Source organism: Panthera tigris, chromosome A1 (assembly GCF_018350195.1).
Source record: "Panthera tigris isolate Pti1 chromosome A1, P.tigris_Pti1_mat1.1, whole genome shotgun sequence".
Lineage (NCBI taxonomy): Eukaryota > Metazoa > Chordata > Mammalia > Carnivora > Felidae > Panthera > Panthera tigris.
In genome coordinates this window covers 163,437,305-163,455,859 of record NC_056660.1, presented here as the reverse complement: position 1 = coordinate 163,455,859, position 18,555 = coordinate 163,437,305, and positions in this window count along the sequence as shown.

Here is an 18,555-nt window from a genome sequence, read left to right as displayed (position 1 = left end):
AAGCTTTCAAGTATCTAAAACCTAGGGCCAACGGGGTTTCCAGAATACAAACTATACAGAATTAAAAGTAAAACTTTCTACTTCCATTCAGAAGTGAAGCAAACACAGTTTAGATAGTGATGTGCCCTGAAGAAAAGTCTGCCATGAACTAACCATGCCCTTGCATGACTTGCCCTTGCATGCCCTTGCATGACTCTTGTCTTAGACCAAGAGGCTGTATTAGGAGCAAACAATTCCAAAGACTTGTGGGGGAGTTCAGATCAAAGGGAAACTATATCACTGCCCAGTAGAGCCCAAGGAGGTGGGAAGACCCCGAATTTCCCAGCACATTGGACAGGACAGTGGAGCAGTGGCTGCATGGTGAGTTTAAAACAATGGGCCTATGCATGATCTCATGGTCATGAGCTTGAGATTGAGCCCCACATCACTCCATGCTCAGCTTGGAGCCTGCTTAGAACTCACTCTCTCTTTCTCTCTCTCTCATTTCTCTTTCTCCCTCTGTCCCCTCTCCCCAACTTGCATGCTCTCCCTAAAATTAAAAAAAAATTATGAGCTAAAATTAAATAAATAAATAAATAAATAAATAAATAACAATGGGCCTGAGACCAGCTTGCAGTTTCTGCCGTTCACTAGGACAATGCAATGATAGAACAAATGAGAGTGAGTCCTAAGCACATTGTAAGAGGCCTCTTAGCCAAAAGTCAAGGCAAGGCACAGCAATGACCTCAAAAAAAAAAAAAAAGAAAGAAAAGAAAAAAGAAAAAAGAAAAAAAATGCGAAGGCCAGTACCCCAATAAGTTGATGTGGAGCTCAGCAGGTATCAAGAACCCAAGGGTATTCCAGTATCAGTGCATTGCCTGGGCTCTTCAAAGCCCCCTAGAACTTCAACTCTCTTCGGGGAAGGGATCAGAGCTGTGGCTTCACTTAGATTTTTCTATTACCCAGTGAAAAAGAGGCTAGAGTAGGTTAAAAGAAGTAATAAAAAGTAAAGTTACATTTCCAGCACACCCAATTTTGTCGACTAAGATTTACATCCCTACCAGAGTAGATGGCATGAAATGATTTCTAACATCCATTTAAACACTTCTACTTCCTCACACATCTCAGAATATACGTTAAGTTGGCTACTCTTTTGTTAGTCTTTATCCCAGCTACTCAAAGTTCAGATTCTCTCAAATACCCTGAAATTACAGAGTCTTCTCCATCTCCTCTCCAGTTAAATCCCCTCCTTAACAGCCTTTTTTACATGCAGATTTAAATAGCTTTTACCCTACTACTGCTGCAAACTTATACTCATGTTCCTTTTTAGTAAAAATCTAATGTATTATTTGCAGTGACTGGGAATATCATTTGTATGAAACACAGAGGATTAATGCAGGAAAACAGAGACTAGGTTTTATATTTTTCATTTGCCTGCAAGGGATCTAGCATAGTGCCAGGCTCTACACTTCATGTGTAATTTAAGGCAAGCTAGTGACCTCTCTGAGCTTGTTATTTCCTCTGTAAGATGAGAGCCATGACTTGGTTCTTGTGACAATCCAGTGAGATCACATATGGAAAATTATTGTATGTTGCCCAATTGAATTCTCTTATACAATGAAGCTATTTTGGGGCTGACAAAAAGGTTTAGATTGTCAAATGAGATTCACATGAATCAGATATACTACCCAGAATCAAGAGGCAAAGCTGAAGCTGGGAGGGCTCTGGGATATCCCACATAATTCTATAAGCCCTTCCCTTCTGTATACAACAAACTTTCTGGCCCACAGTAATAGATAAGTTCCCAGACAGGATGTCTCATAAATGTTCAGATTCTAGGCTTTTTTACCTTTGGCAATCTTTTTTTTTTAAGTTTACTTATTTATTTTGAGAGAGAGAGAGAGAGAGAATGAGAGGGCAGAGGAGGGGGAGAGAGAGAGAGAGAGGAAGAGAGAATCACAAGCAGGATCCATGCTGTCAGCACAGAGCCTGAAGTGGGGCTGGAACTCATGAAATGTGAGATCGTGACCTGAGGTGAAACCAAGATGCTTAACCAACTGAGCCACCCAGGCCCCCAGACCTTTGGCTATCTTAAAACAAGGACATCCTACTATGAGCATTCCATAGATAAGGACTCTCTAATAAGGACTCTCTCACTAGCAATATCAGAACAGTTACCATTATATTTACAATGTTACTGAACTGGGTCACCTGCCTCATGGGAAAGATAACTTTGAAACTTTGTTTACCACCTTAGAAAGCAGGAAAAGATCTGAATTAAAAAAAAAATAACAAAAAAACAAAAAACTCCCCACAGTAGGGAGACTTACTCATTGTTTTCAGCTGAAGTCTCTGTTCCCCTTTGTGGTTTAAGTGGCCCTAATGGTTCTTTAGTGTTCGTGTAACGATGCCAGAGAGGTGCCTATGTCTGAAAATGAGCACATTTCCACCAAAGGACTTTTAAATTACCTTCTTTAAAATATATTTTTTAAAAAGTACTTTTTAAAATGTTTTAATGAATTTTCATTAAAGCTTTGTTTGTCCTTGGTGTATACTTTTTTAAAAATAAAATGTACTAATTTCTCCTTCCTAGATGAAGGCACCCAATTAAGTAGCTAAGTATTTGTGCAAAAAAAAAAAAAAAAAATCTGGGTACAGAACATACTGTGAATCATCTTTGCTTCTCTTCTGTCCTCAGGCATCAAAAAGGCAAATGGAAGAATTCTTGCTGGTTTACAGTGAGAATTTAGTAACATATTGTCTTTAGTAACCTATTTTCAAATATCATGGCAAATAAAATGGTTAGGTATCCACAGGGTTCCCAAATTCAGTCATTCCCCACAGACTCTAACAGAAAAATACAAGAAGCAAAAGAATGGTTCCACACCTAGAATATTTTCTAAACAACTCTGATTTGCATTCATGGTTATAAATTTCACCCAGGATAAAAATTAGAGCTAAAGATATTGATCAGTTTATTACCATTAAGAAGACAATGTCTCCTAACAAGAATGAGAACCCAAAGAAAAAATACACTTAGAGTATGATTTTAACGCCTCCAAGTTTGGCATTTGTTTTTACTCCCTGTTTTCGTCACCCCATTTCATCTCTTCTCTGCTTCCACTTTTAATTATTTCTAAGAAGCTGATGATGCACTTTTAGATTGCTCCAGAGCACTCCCTTTCTAAAGAATTGATTCTCAATTGTGACAGCCACGACGGAACAGAGTTTCCACATCTGTACAAACTCGTCTTCCAGCTGAGTGTGTGCCTCTCTTGTCTTTAGCAAGGTACATACCTTTCCTATCTTTTTAGGCTCTAAAACTAGTTAAAGTTGGAAAGATAGGATACACAACAATTATAGGTAAATGCTTTCCAAGGGTATCAGTGTGACCTATATGTCACCTACTACAAGAATAAAAATGGAGTGCCTGGCTGGCTTAGTCAGTTGAGCATCTGACTTTGGCTCAGGTCATGATCTCACGGTCCATGAGTTCGAGCCCTGCATTGGGCTCTGTGCTGACAGCTCAGAGCCTGGAGCCTGCTTTGGATTCTTGTCTCCCCCTGTCTGTGCCCCTCCACCACTCATGCTCTCTCTCTCTCTCTCTCTCTCTCAAAAACTAAATAAACATAAAATTTTTTTAAAAGAATAAAAACAATAAATGATAAATCTTTGTTATATATTCACATTTGACCACAAAAAGTAATATAAATTACCGTTTTAAAAACATCTGTTTAAAACTCTGGGCCTGTACAATTTGACTGGAAGTATAGAAATATTAGGGAATAGAAGTTAGCAATAATATGAGGATAATGAACGGCAAAACAGTACCTTTTGTAGAAAAACCTAGAGGAGAAATAAAAATACAAAGAAGTAAAAGAAAAATAGTTTTCCAGGGGATCTAAACAAATTTACAATACTATATATTATTTTTTTTGCAAAATACTTTTAAAAATCTAACTATTGACAAGATAACTTATCTGACCCACCAGCTGTTCTTTTTTTTTTTAAATTAGACTTTCCTATTCTTCCTAGTATAATAGTAATGTGTCTAGTGGTAGTCATATTTGTAAGACAAAATACAGCTTCAACCCTGATGGACCAACTTTTGATTTTTAGTAACATATTTATTTACTTTTCATATACTGTTTTATTGTAGGTCAGGAAAATTTCTTTCTAAATCTAGACTTGCAGGCCCTTTAAGTCAGCAAATATTTATTAAGTGAACACACTGAGTGCAGTATATGGTTCACAATTAGTGCATAGTTTAAATTAAACACACTATTTTTATTTTACATATGCATGTATATATTTTTTCTCCTTTTGAATACCCAACTATTAATTTTCAGAAAGAAATGCACTGACTATGATACTGTACTGAAAACATTTTCCAAAAAGGAGTTTTGACAACAGATCTGGAAAAGAACAGTCAGTCTTCTTGCCAAATTGCAGGTGCAAGGAAGAAGAGGGGGAGAAGCTAAGTCAGACACAAGAGATCCAGGAGGCAGGCATGAGAGACAGGGCAGCAGCAAAAAGTTCACTGGAAGGAAACGGAAAGATTTGAGAAGGAAGAAAGGAAGCAGGTGACAAGAAAGCCATCAGTAAAATGGAGCCCCACTGGGAGACATCTGTAGAAAACATCTGTAGACACTTCTCCATCACCCCCAGGAAGGAAAAACCCTGCCAGACAGACACACAAAAAGGCTTACTACCTGTGGTATTTGGTTGAAGGGCATAAACAATGCTCAGTACACCAGCCTCTAATTACTCTATGACAACCCCAGCTCCACCCTCCCAGTGGAAAACATATGTCAAAGCATTTGGTATTGATTGAAACGTAAGGAAATTCTTGGATTCATCTCGTTCCCCACAACAAGCCTGCCTTATTTCACCCTTATTTGTCCGAGGAATAAAGAAAAATAAGTACTCCCTTCCAAGGAGAGATAGGAGATGGCTCTGATCCATTTATCATATAACTGTTTTGCTTTGCTTTTGTACCTGAGATTAGAAAAATTCCGGCAACACTGCCTGTCAGACTGGCATTGAATGCAACTGTAGGTATGACAAAGATACTAGTAGCTGGAAGGGTACACTGTCTAAAGTGCTAGTACTGATGACGGGGCCAGCCACCTGGAAGACTGAACAAGTCATTAGAAGATCAGCTGTGAAAAGAATCATCCCCTCCCTGCCTTGCTCGCCTTGAACATCTTATCCTTCCCATGCTCCACATTATCCCATTTACAGCTCATTCAGGGCTAATGTAGCAGAGAGGAAACATGGAGAAGTCAGAGGCAGAGAGAAATCTTGCAAATGAAAAGAAAATTCTTTATTATGACAAGTGGTGTTCACAGCTTCAAAAAAGAGAAATACGTTATAGATTTCTGTGCACACGTTACTACCCCGGGCCCATTCAAGTCATTCAGTCTCACTCATGGAGTGAGTTCATTTTGTGGGTCAATCATAGGTGTGTTTGTGTAGATGGGCTGCTATACAGAGCCAGAGTCTCCAGGTCAATGATGAGCCAGATGCTGCCAATGGTGCCACTCCCAGAGTTACTGCTTCTGAGAGCTGGTGCTTTTGATGTATGGTCAGCTGAAAGAAACAAGCCACCACAAAAAATATAATGGAGCCCATAAGAGGCCTGGGCAAAAAAATGCACGTATACAATTACCTGATTGTTAGGCTTTACATTCAGTTTCAGGAGTCTGCATTATCTTGACAATGACTTGCTGAGCGGTGCTGTAAAGTCACTAAACTTTTTATGCTACTCAGTTTTTCAATCTATAAAATAACTTAATAAAAGCAATTTGATATAGAATAGTGCTCCATATAAGCAGGTGTCCTTGAAACCATTCACTTTAAGAGATCAAATAGATTAGCTTCCTATTGACAGCCTCACACACTATCACAGAAAGTATCTATGAAGGACAACAATCAAATGCCTAGGGCATTCATAAAACCGAGGTTCAGAGTTAGTTGGCATTTGAGAAGGCCTCTCCTCCTCCTTTGCTCAGGCCCTCAAATTAAGAAAAGTCAAGAATTCCAAGCCTGTAGACAAGCAAAAGTATCAAATTCCAATTTCCCCACACAACCAGAAACAGTCACAAAAGTGTGACTAGAATCCGAGTCAAGAATTGAGGCCAAGAGAAAAGAAAAATTAAAACGCCACTCCATATGTAATGCAACCATATACTGCCTCCATTTAAACCACTCTGAGCTCAGTCCATACTTATCTGAGAAATAAGAGAAAGGAAATAATTTTAAAAATATAATGGAGGAAAAAGCCCAAGAACAAAGAGTGAAAAGTGAATGAATTTATGGAATACAAGCATTCACTCATGCTTCTCCTATATTTTCCCCCACTCAAACTACTACATTCCTCAAACTACTACATTCCTAAGGACAGAAACCATTCTTATTTTTATGAACATCCCATCCCCTGTCCAAACCACTATCTTCTCACTCCCACATAGCTTTTAATGAAGTATCATGCAGACATAGTAGATGGTTCACTGGTTCATAAATGTAACCTGATTGTAAGTTCAGTTATCTGGATCCAGTGATTACTCTTGGAAACAAGTATCACTTTTCTATGCTTTGATTTTACATAATTTGGCAGAAGAACAGATTGAGAGAAAAATACAGCTCTTGGAACATACAGAAGCACAATTTACACCTGTATCTACATCCATGAATGAGATTTTTCAAAATCTTTTTCAAAACTTTTTTCATACTTCTATACAAATAACTTTATAATAAAGGTTAAAATTTCATTTGCACATGTATTCATAAAACTGATATAAACTCCACCACCCTTATTAGAGGGTAAACTTCTTTAAAGCAAAGACTTCTGTTTTACTTCCAGTTTCCAATCAATGCTCATCCATGAACAGATATATATTTTTAGAAACAGTCTGTTAAAGTAGTTCATCTCTGGCTATTGCTAATTTTATATTCCTGTGTTTAGTCTTTTGTTTGTTTGCTTTTATTAATATGAACCATCTGTGCCTCTCATCCTGTGTTTTTAAATAAGCTACCTAATTGTAGGGTTTAAATTTTTGTTTTTTACCCTCAAGCCTGCTGTTGATTATTTTTGTCAAAATTGAATGCGTGCCCTTTAAAAGGTCATTTCTGAGGTTTTAACCTGTTGGTTTGTGTGATTACAGCAAATCTCGCCTCAGAATTTTTGGTGTTATACAAGAACCACCAGTCCACTGCTGTGTGGAATGAATAACTAAGTCAAAAGCCACTATTTCCTCTTAGTTGTGAAGATCAACTTTTCAATATGCACACAGTTTGTGGTTCGCCATTTCACAATTTTCAAGCAGTTAGGCAGTAATATTCCAAAGAAAGTTTACAAAGGCAACCCCTTTTAGGCAACTTTGTGAAAGGTAGTACTGTTACACAGGAAGTATCGAAAGACAATGATAAATTTCACTAATACACTCAATCAATTATGTCTCTAGTCATAATTTTCCTTGGCCTTATAGACTCAACAACTGAATTATCCTTTATTTTTATTTGACAAGGTAATGCTATATTATTCTGTGGAAGGAGAATATTTGTTCTTTCTAAAAAGAATTGGACACAATCTGAATTATAAGCACATTACCAAAAAATGTACCTATGAGAACAGAACAATAAAATTAGATTCTCCGGGGCGCCTGAGCCTGGGTGGTTCAATTGGTTAAGCATCCAACTCTTGATCTTAGCTCAGGTCATGATCTCACAGCTCAGGAAATCGAGCCTCATGTCAGGCTACCCGCTGACAGTGAAGAGCCCGCTTGTGATTTTCTCTCTCTCCCTCCCTCTCTCGGCCCCTTCTCACTTGCATGTGCACGCTGTCTCTCTCTCTCTCTCTCTCTATCTCAAAATGAATCAACATTAAAAATTTTTTAATAGATTTCAGGAGAGAAACAAAAATCTTTTAAAGATGAGAAAGCATTTTTTTTCAAAGAATGGAGCTTAATTATAACAAATGTGTACTATAAATTTAACTCTAGATTTCTAAGAAGCCAGTGGTAAAGGGCTGTGGCATGAACTATTGTGTTCTCCAATTCCTCCTTAATCATTTAAGAAACACATGCCATCAATTTTTCTTCATAACTGCTAAGTTCACAGGGGTCCCAAAAATGAATATTGTAATCGCCTTCTGGTATTGATAACCATGACCTAAATGGGATCAAATGCTTTAGGCTGGAGAAAGAGTCCAGTAATCCTCAAACTTATTTACTGATCCAGTCAAGTCTCCAATTTTGGAAACTAGTAGTATTATTAATACTAATAATGTTAGAAACAACAAGCAACTAGGATACTAGTCTACATATTTTAAGAACATTAAACATGTAATTATAGATCCTGAAAGACAACCATCTCACGACGACAGGTATTTCAGTCACCACAACTTTTTTAGTATATATTCTACAGAGTGCAACTAAAAAATAATTCAACCATTTGTTTTATTTTTGATGTTCTAAAAATTACAAACATAAAAGTGTGTTGTTTTCTTCAAACTATCTACCCTGGAAGGTTTAAAATATAGACAGTGCTCCAAATATTAATAGAGTATTAATACAGGAATTATCTTTAGAACTAGTTTTCCAAGAACACAGGACTTATGTTTTACTAAATACACAGTATTCCATATTCATCTTTCTCATTTTCATTAAAGAGATATAATGGCAACATCATGAATATGGGAGCCAGACAACTCTGAGTTTGAAACCTACATCTGCTATATATTATCTGAACCAGAGTATATTACTTAACTACTTGGCACTTCTGTTTCACAGTCTGCACAAGGGTAGTGACAGACCTGGAAGACTTTTGTGAGCATAAAATTATGTAAGAAATACTGTTCACAGTTTCTTATACATAGACGCTGCTTAAAAAGTCTTATTTGTCTATAAACAACCTCTCCACAATTACATAAAATGCAAAAGCAGAGACACTTCTTTTGAGTTTAATTTGGAAGATTATTTTACTAATATTGCTGGTGATAAAAACAATGCTAGTGGCAAGAGGAAGTTTTATTTTTTGTTGCCAGTATCAATGAAATTATATTTTTTTAAATAATATTCTTGGTTCCTCTCTACTTCACTTTAGCTTCCTCCAATTACACATTATCTCTATCCTTTTGCCACATCACAATTAAAGAGGGGAATATGGAAAGAAATGTAAACTCATATGTCTCTTGGTATCAACAAAAGCATGTATTCCTAAAAGGAAATCTGTCTGCAAGTAAACCAAGTATTTTCAGCAAATTCACATATTTTGAAGCTGTGACATCTGAAGATACCTCAAAAATTAACCTATTAACTTCTTACTCATATTAGTAAGTGACTCCCAACAAACACTCTACATATAACCTTTATCTCCAAAGACATGGTAAGGGTCAAAACTAAAGTGGATGTAAAGTATACCTTTGTATACTTTATTTGGTTTCAAATAGTGCTTTTCTACTTTGACACATAAAAAAAAGGCCTCATCAGTTTATCCTGTTTTATTCAGCAAAAAGAGACACTTTCCATTCTAAAACTGTCTAATTAAGAGGCGCCTGGGTGGCTCAGTCGGTTGGGCGTCCGACTTTGGCTCAGATCGTGATCTTGGGGTTCTTGAGTTCAAGCCTCGCATCTGGCTCTGTGCTGACAGCTTGGAGCCTGGAGCCTGCTTTGGCTTCTGTGTCTCCCTCTCTCTCTCTGTTCCTCCCCTGCTTGCACTCTGTCTCCCTCTCTCTCTCTCTCTCAAAAATAAGTAAAGGTTTTAAAAAAAATTTAAACTAATTAAAAAAAAAAAAGTTTTGCTATTGGCGTGCTTACAGATAAAAGACCACGCTGTGAGCTACATAAATAATGTTAATAGCATGCAACATGGTGTCAGTTAGTGGTTCTCATAGATGATTTATTTTATAGAAAAAGAAAGCATAGTACCTTAACCAGTAATAATTTCAATTGTGTTTACAGTAATTAAAATATTTAAAACTATAAACTCTTTACATAAACATATAATCACAAAATGAATTAAATATGATCAAAGATATAAAAGCAATAAATTAAAATTAATATTAATTTAACATAATGTCTGATGATGTTTTGCTTTAGTCAAATTACCAGGTCCAACATGTTTACATTACTGGCTACTATAACACAGTTTCTCTTACGTTCAGTATAAGTACACATCTGCTTTGTGTAATGACTTCTTTCTTCCCACTATTTTATGGGACTTCTATAAGCCACACAAAGAGCATGATTGGTAGGCAACTAGATAAAGAAGTTCAGAGCTCAGGGAAGTGGTTTAGGCTAGAAATGTTAGGCTTACAGTTGAACATAATTTTGTGGTATTTTGTGAGATAATGGGAGGAATGAGGGTAGTTAGTGAAAGGGTCCCATATCCAAAGAATAATGATTGGAATCACAATGAAATAATGATCCAAACCCACCAGGAAAAATACATGCCTCCTCTGGGTCCCACTGTTCCTTTCATTACCTGTTTATGGGTTTACCTGTCTCTTCAGGTCAGATTAGTGTGTTTTAAATTACAGGAGGAGGGGACTAGTGTCTACAGAATTGTCTCAGCAGGAGAAAATAAGAAATGGGTGAGAGACACATTAAGGGAAAAGTGCGAGAGACACATTAACTCCCCACCATTGCTTCAAGTGTGCAGGCGTTCATCTGCTTTGAAATATTGGATGAGCAAAGGATGTCGTACGGAAGTGATGAATCATGGGAATCTTGAAGTCAGGACTACACTGTATGTTAGCTAACTTGACAACAAGTTTAAAAATAAATAAATAAATAGATAAATAAATAAATAAATATATAAATATTAGTGAGCTAAAAAAAAAATTCATGTAAAGAACTGGTTCCACTGCTAGAAAGAAATGGATTAATTCTCACTGTACATCAAGAAATAGAAACAAAGTTGAGTTATCTCATATAACAGGAAGTGTACTGGAAAGATGTACAGCTACAAAAACCCAGACTATCTGGTGCTCAGAAGGATAAAATGCTTGTAATGGTAGAATCTTTGCACCAGTCTTCTGGCATTACTTTAACTCAGTTATTTGCCAACTACATGCTCCATTAGTGTTATTCATATACCTAGAGACAGATCTATAATCCTTTCTCCTCTTTGTAACCACTGATTACTCACAGTTCTGTCTCCTCAGAACTTCAATTTCTGATCATCACTCAGGGTTCTAATTCCCTCATGACATCTTTCAGCTTCTGCTCCCCTCTTAACCACTAATTATTTCCCTATTTCCCGATCAGTTGAATCAGGGGGCGGACAGAGTTCCACTATCTGCATAGGTCAAATTCTTCAGCAATGGCTGTAGACAGGTAAGATTGGCCTGGGAATGATCATAGTTTGTTAGGCATCAAGGCTGACAGCTGTAACATAACAATGAGCACAATTTGCTTAACATGAACCTTCGCTGAGAATGAAGATAAAAATGTTTATTTTAAATAATTTATCAAAGTACAATTATTCGTGACACAGTACCAGAGAATAGCTGTGTTTATAACTACTAGCAAAATGCATCAATTTCATCCAAATATTACCTGACCTCAGTGATTTTGTGTGTGTCATCATGCCCAGTATAATTTAAGGAGCAATTTATAAAAATCAATATAGTATGCAGGTAACCTCTTAATGAGTTCTGACGTATTTCCTACCTCAACTGGAAGACACTTAAGAACCTCCGATCATGGTTATATGGGATCATAAGGTCATATTCAAATAACCAGAGAAATCTCAGCTGCCAAAAAAATCAAGCGGATGCACAATATGAATTTCACAAAAACACTTCATATTCATTCCTTTTCATAAGAATGGTTGAGGAAAGGGGCGCCTGGGTGGCGCAGTCGGTTAAGCGTCCGACTTCAGCCAGGTCACGATCTCGCGGTCCGTGAGTTCGAGCCCCGCGTCAGGCTCTGGGCTGATGGCTCGGAGCCTGGAGCCTGTTTCCGATTCTGTGTCTCCCTCTCTCTCTGCCCCTCCCCCGTTCATGCTCTGTCTCTCTCTGTCCCAAAAATAAATAAAAAACGTTGAAAAAAAAAATTAAAAAAAAAAAAAAAAAAAGAATGGTTGAGAAAAAAAAAACAAAAATAAATCAACTTTTTAGCCATGGTAAAAATCAATTTTTAACAAACATAAATGCTCTAGTTTAGAACTGCCAGCTAAGGAATCAAGTGTGACAGCTTTTAACTTAGATTTAATAAATGCAAAAACTTTCACCCCTATTGCTTCCAGGAGCTCTAAAAGTTTCTAATCCTGAATACAGCAAAAAGTATCTCCAGAAGAGGATAATTTTTTTAAATATTCCAACTTCAAAATAAACCAATTTGGTGCAGTGTTTCCTTAAAAATTCTCTCTTATACAAATGGTTATTAAACACCTAGAATGTAAAGTAGAGGGCATCAAAATCTCTACATAATAAAAATCTCAAGCTGGTGAGAACTCCATATCTGATGAAGACCATCCATGTTATTTCAATGCACTGTGAACAGCAAGCCTCAGTGTTTGGACACATGTTGATTTTATTCTCTTTCCCTAAAGAGGTCATATTTGTTAGTCATTGAATTCTGTATACACATTCAATAAGAAACTGCTATTCTATTTACTGTATATCTGTTCTATTCACGCAGAAGATTGATATGTAGAATTTGGCATAATTAGTCAAGAGCCTGAAAATAGATACAAACATATCGAAAAGAAAATTCAGAATGCCTTTGGAGTGTGCTTGAGGAACCTGTTGTCTTGAAAAAATATAAGTCATCTTTTGATAAATGATACTATGCTGGTGAGATGCTGTTGCTGCTGTTTTTTCCATCACTGTAGTGAATAACAGCAATATCACTACATCCATTTCATTATACTTTTACAGGTTTAATTATGCAATGAAATTATGAATGAGTCTCATAGTCCCACCTATGAGGACAAGTTATGTAAATATTTTTATGTTTGTGGTTCATTTTTAAAATCTATATTTGGGAACAAATAAATGAAGTACTTCATTGTCTACTGGTTACAGAACACATCGAACTCATTACCTCAAAATGTTATTCAAATTGGGACTCTGAAAATGTTTAAGAGTTTAGGTGGATTAACAGATCAACTCCCTTACAAGTTATTTAAAGGGTAACATACTTGAACTAGAGAATAATGTTACAAAGACAGTACTATAAACTCTTCCCAAAATGTAACTTGTGTGCTATTGCCATAAATGAAGACTCACAATATCTTACAGTCAAAAGGAATGTTACTTACTTAAATTCTCAACTCCGTATTTTACTGATGGAAAAAAAAATAGCTTTCAAAAGTTTAAATAATTTCCCAGAGTCAAATAAATGGTGGTGAGCCTGGATAGAATTTCTGCATATTCATCTGATTAGAATTTAAAATCTAGATGGACTGTGTTGCTAATTCAACAAGCATGTTTCTAAACAAAATGAAAAATAAGAAATCATAGAAAATTTCTATAGAGGAAATAGTGTCTTGGTATCAATTTAAATGATAGTAAAAAAATGTGTTCTATATTCCTTCTGTCTTTTAAACTTTATATCATAATTACTTTTTAATGTCTTAAATTAAAGCAGATGGGAAGATAAGCAGATTAGGATATATTCAGATAATGTGATCTTATTATCACAATCCAGGAGTGGCCTTAAGAGATCATTAGTTGTGATACCTATGCAGTACAAAGAAACAGAGGTAAATATTAACCACAATAACATAAGATGAAACAAGAAATCATTATATTTAGCAGAAATTTACTACTTTTTATGCCAGAATTACACACTGGAAGCTTATAGGTAGACTCTGGCATTCAACTTTTGATTTGGTCCACTCGTGTTTTATTTTTTATAAATTGAATTCATTATAAATCTTTAAAAATTGGGACGTTTCAAACAAAAATCCGGATTTGCCGATTCTCTCAACAATTAAAAAAAATGACAATGCCAGGATTGCATTTTCTTTTTTTTTTTTTTTAGTGTTTATTTATTTATTTAGACATAGAAAGAGAGAAGATAAGAGGGGAAAGGGCAGAGAGAGAGAAGGAGAGAGACCAAGCAGTCTCTACACTCATAGCAGAGCCCAATGTGGGGCTCTATCCCACGATTGTGAGATCATTACCTGAGCCAAAATCAAGAGTCGGCGCTTAACTGACTGAACCACCCAGGTGCTCCCCAGGATTGCAATTTCAAATAAGAAGCAATTCATAGGAGCTGAGTAGCTGCCCTTTAGGCAGATTATACCCTCTTCAGGTACCCTATAGTCTTCACCACTCCCTACTGTTCACTCAAATAGATTAACCGCCTAAACCCTATATTCTTATGAGGTTGTAACATGATTTGGTCATCAATATCTAATAATTTCACATACCACATCTATTTGTTCAACTCTCTACAGACATATATTGTGGTTAAAAATATCCATTAGTGTATTTTCAGCAGCAAATAAAATAAATACCCAACTAGAATTCATTAAACAATATAGGCATTTACTATCCTGCAAAGAAGTTCTGAACTCGGTGCTTAAGTTGGCTAGTTCATCAGTTCAATGACATCTCAAGCAACAACAATCTCTCGGCGTCCTGCTTTGCCATCCTGGGCATATCATCTCATTTTCTCTGGCTACCTTCTCTCGTCCCACATTGATGGGTATTGCTCTTGGTATCCCACCAGCCAATAAAGTCCGAAGTGAAAAAAGAGAGGGTTTCCTCTTTTGTATCTCTTTTTATTACTGAGGATACATTTTCTAAAAAATCCCCAGAATTCCTCTAACATCTCAGTCTTACTTCCTATAGCTGAAAGGAGGCCACATGGCTACTACATTAAGGTTCTCCAGAGAAACAGAACGATTCGGATGAGTGTATACATAAGTAGAAAGATGTATTTAAGGAATTGGTTCATATGATTATGGAGGCTGGCAATTCCAAAATCTGTGGAGTGGGCCAGCAAGCCAGGAATATAGGAAGAGCTCATGTTTCAGTTCAAGTCCAAAGGCTATCTGCTGGCAGAATTCCCTCCTGCTGGGGTGAGGTAAGTCTTTTGTTGGAGTCAAGCCTTCAGTTGATTGGGTAAGGCCCACCCACATTAGGGAGGTCAATCTGCTTTCCTCAGAGTCCATAGATTGAAATATTAATCTCATCCAAAAACACACTTACAAATACGCAGAATAATGTTTGACCACATGTCTGCGTACTTAGCCCAGCCAAGGTGACAGAGAAAATGAACCATCACACTATACAAAATTTCAACAATTAAGGAAGTAAAGATAGAGATGGAGGAATGGCTACTAGAGACTGAAGGTGATTTATTCTGAAAGACACATCAGTCGGTCCTGTTTAATTAAACTTGAAGCTTCAGAGAGAATAATCAAGGAAAAAGAAAATGCTGCCCTCTTAAATAAAGTTCAGAGTAATCAAAATTGCCACTGAAATGAGCCTCCTGATGAGGTGATTTGGGCCACATGCCCAAAAGGGAAGCCAAAACAACTCTTAGAATCTCCTTTTATTTTATGGAGGTTGATTCATTGCCCATTTCACAAATGTATTCTTACACAATGAAAATTAAATGACTTAGCATATTTCATCTTTTGAAAGTACCACCAGGAAACTTAGACTCAGCTTTATATCCAATCACACACCCTCTAACAGCTGTCTTCCCTACTATGATACTTTAAGAGGGAGGATAGCACACTAGTTAAAACACACATTCTGAAACCAAATTGTTTGGAATCAGATTCCAGTTTAAACTTAACAAATGCGTGACCTTAAGAAAATTCTTTATCCTGAGTTTCAAGTTTTTCATTTTAAAATGGTTTTTATTAATGTAAAATGAATTAACATGTATGCACTTAGAACAGAGCCTGACACCTATTATTTTTATCACCTTTACAAAAGTCTTTGTAATACTTTTATTATGAAAGTTGTTCTATGTTTATCTTTCAAAGTGGCATCAAGATATTTTACAGAGGAAAAGAAAAGCAGTAAGTAGTCTCTCTAGATATCTCTCTAAGATAGATTTTTAAAATGTTTTATTTTTAAGTAATCTCTACACCCAATGTGGGGCTCAAACTCACAATCCCGAGATCAAGAGTAGCATGCTCTACCAACTGAGCCACCCAGGTGCCCCTGGACATTCATTTACTTAGGGGTGTAGAAAAAAACTGTCTCAAGATGGAAAAGGGAGAAAGGATGGAATCGGAAGTTATGTCTTTAGAGAGAAAAGGGAACCAATTTCTAAGAGGAAGAAGTATGCAGGCAATGTGATGGGGGAGAAAGAAAAAAATCCTTGGGTCCCAAAGATAAATTAAACACAAAGATAGTTTTAGGACCCAAACAGCAAAGGAACTGAAGATTTCTCCTCATATTTATGCATAAGTTATATATTGCTGCACAAACAAGACACACTACCTCACAATTTCAGTGGGTCAGGAGCTCAAGAATGACTTAGTTGGGCTTTGTGTTTCAGAGTCATATAAGGTTTCAATATAGGTATGAGCAAAGACTGTAGTCTCATCTGAGGCTCAAATGGGAAATGATCCACTCATGTGATTACTGGCAGCATTCAGTTCCTTGTGCTGCCAGAATCAGGGCTTTTGTTCCTTGCTGGCTGTTTGCTGGAGATTACCTTCCCTGTGCCATTGGGTTTTTCCATATGGTGGCTCATAATATGCCATCTTGCTTCTTTACAGACAGCAAGGGAGAATTTGTTTTTTTTGTTTTTTGTTTTTTTGTTTTTTTTATTTTTTATTTTTTAATATATGAAATTTACTGTCAAATTGGTTTCCATACAACACCCAGTGCTCATCCCAAAAGGTGCCCTCCTCAATACCCATCACCCACCCTGCCCTCCCTCCCACCCCCCATCAACCCTCAGTTTGTTCTCAGTTTTTAACAGTCTCTTATGCTTTGGCTCTCTCCCACTCTAACCTCTTTTTTTTTTTTTTTTTTTTTTCTTTCCTTCCCCTCCCCCATGGGTTTCTGTTATGTTTCTCAGGATCCACATAAGAGTGAAACCATATGGTATCTGTCTTTCTCTGTATGGCTTATTTCACTTAGCATCACACTCTCCAGTTCCATCCATGTTGCTACAAAAGGCCATATTTCATTTTTTCTCATTGCCACGTAGTATTCCATTGTGTATATAAACCACAATTTCTTTATCCATTCATCAGTTGATGGACATTTAGGCTCTTTCCATAATTTGGCTATTGTTGAGAGTGCCGCTATAAACATTGGGGTACAGGTGCCCCTATGCATCAGTACTCCTGTATCCCTTGGATAAATTCCTAGCAGTGCTATTGCTGGGTCATAGGGTAGGTCTATTTTTAATTTTCTGAGGAACCTCCACACTGCTTTCCAGAGCGGCTGCACCAATTTGCATTCCCACCAACAGTGCAAGAGGGTTCCTGTTTCTCCACATCCTCTCCAGCATCTATAGTCTCCTGATTTCTTCATTTTGGCCACTCTGACTGGCGTGAGGTGGTATCTGAGTGTGGTTTTGATTTGTATTTCCCTGATAAGGAGCGACGTTGAGCATCTTTTCATGTGCCTGTTGGCCATCCGGATGTCTTCTTTAGAGAAGTGTCTATTCATGTTTTCTGCCCATTTCTTCACTGGGTTATTTGTTTTTCGGGTGTGGAGTTTGATGAGCTCTTTATAGATTTTGGATACTAGCCCTTTGTCCGATGTGTCATTTGCAAATATCTTTTCCCATTCCGTTGGTTGCCTTTTAGTTTTGTTGGTTGTTTCCTCTGCTGTGCAGAAGCTTTTTATCTTCATAAGGTCCCAGTAATTCACTTTTGCTTTTAATTCCCTTGCCTTTGGGGATGTGCCGAGTAAGAGATTGCTACGGCTGAGGTCAGAGAGGTCTTTTCCTGCTTTCTCCTCTAAGGTTTTGATGGTTTCCTGTCTCACATTCAGGTCCTTTATCCATTTTGAGTTTATTTTTGTGAATGGTGTGAGAAAGTGGTCTAGTTTCAACCTTCTGCATGTGGCTGTCCAGTTCTCCCAGCACCATTTGTTAAAGAGACTGTCTTTTTTCCATTGGATGTTCTTTCCTGCTTTGTCAAAGATGAGTTGGCCATACGTTTGTGGGTCTAGTTCTGGGGTTTCTATTCTATTCCATTGGTCTATGTGTCTGTTTTTATGCCAATACCATGCTGTCTTGATGATGACAACTTTGTAGTAGAGGCTAAAGTCTGGGATTGTGATGCCTCCTGCTTTGGTCTTCTTCTTCAAAATTACTTTGGCTATTCGGGGCCTTTTGTGGTTCCATATGAATTTTAGGATTGCTTGTTCTAGTTTCGAGAAGAATGCTGGTGCAATTTTGATTGGGATTGCATTGAATGTGTAGATAGCTTTGGGTAGTATTGACATTTTGACAATATTTATTCTTCCAATCCATGAGCAGGGAATGTCTTTCCATTTCTTTATATCTTCTTCAATTACCTGCATAAGCTTTCTATAGTTTTCAGCATACAGATCTTTTACATCTTTGGTTAGATTTATTCCTAGGTATTTTATGCTTCTTGGTGCAATTGTGAATGGGATCAGTTTCTTCATTT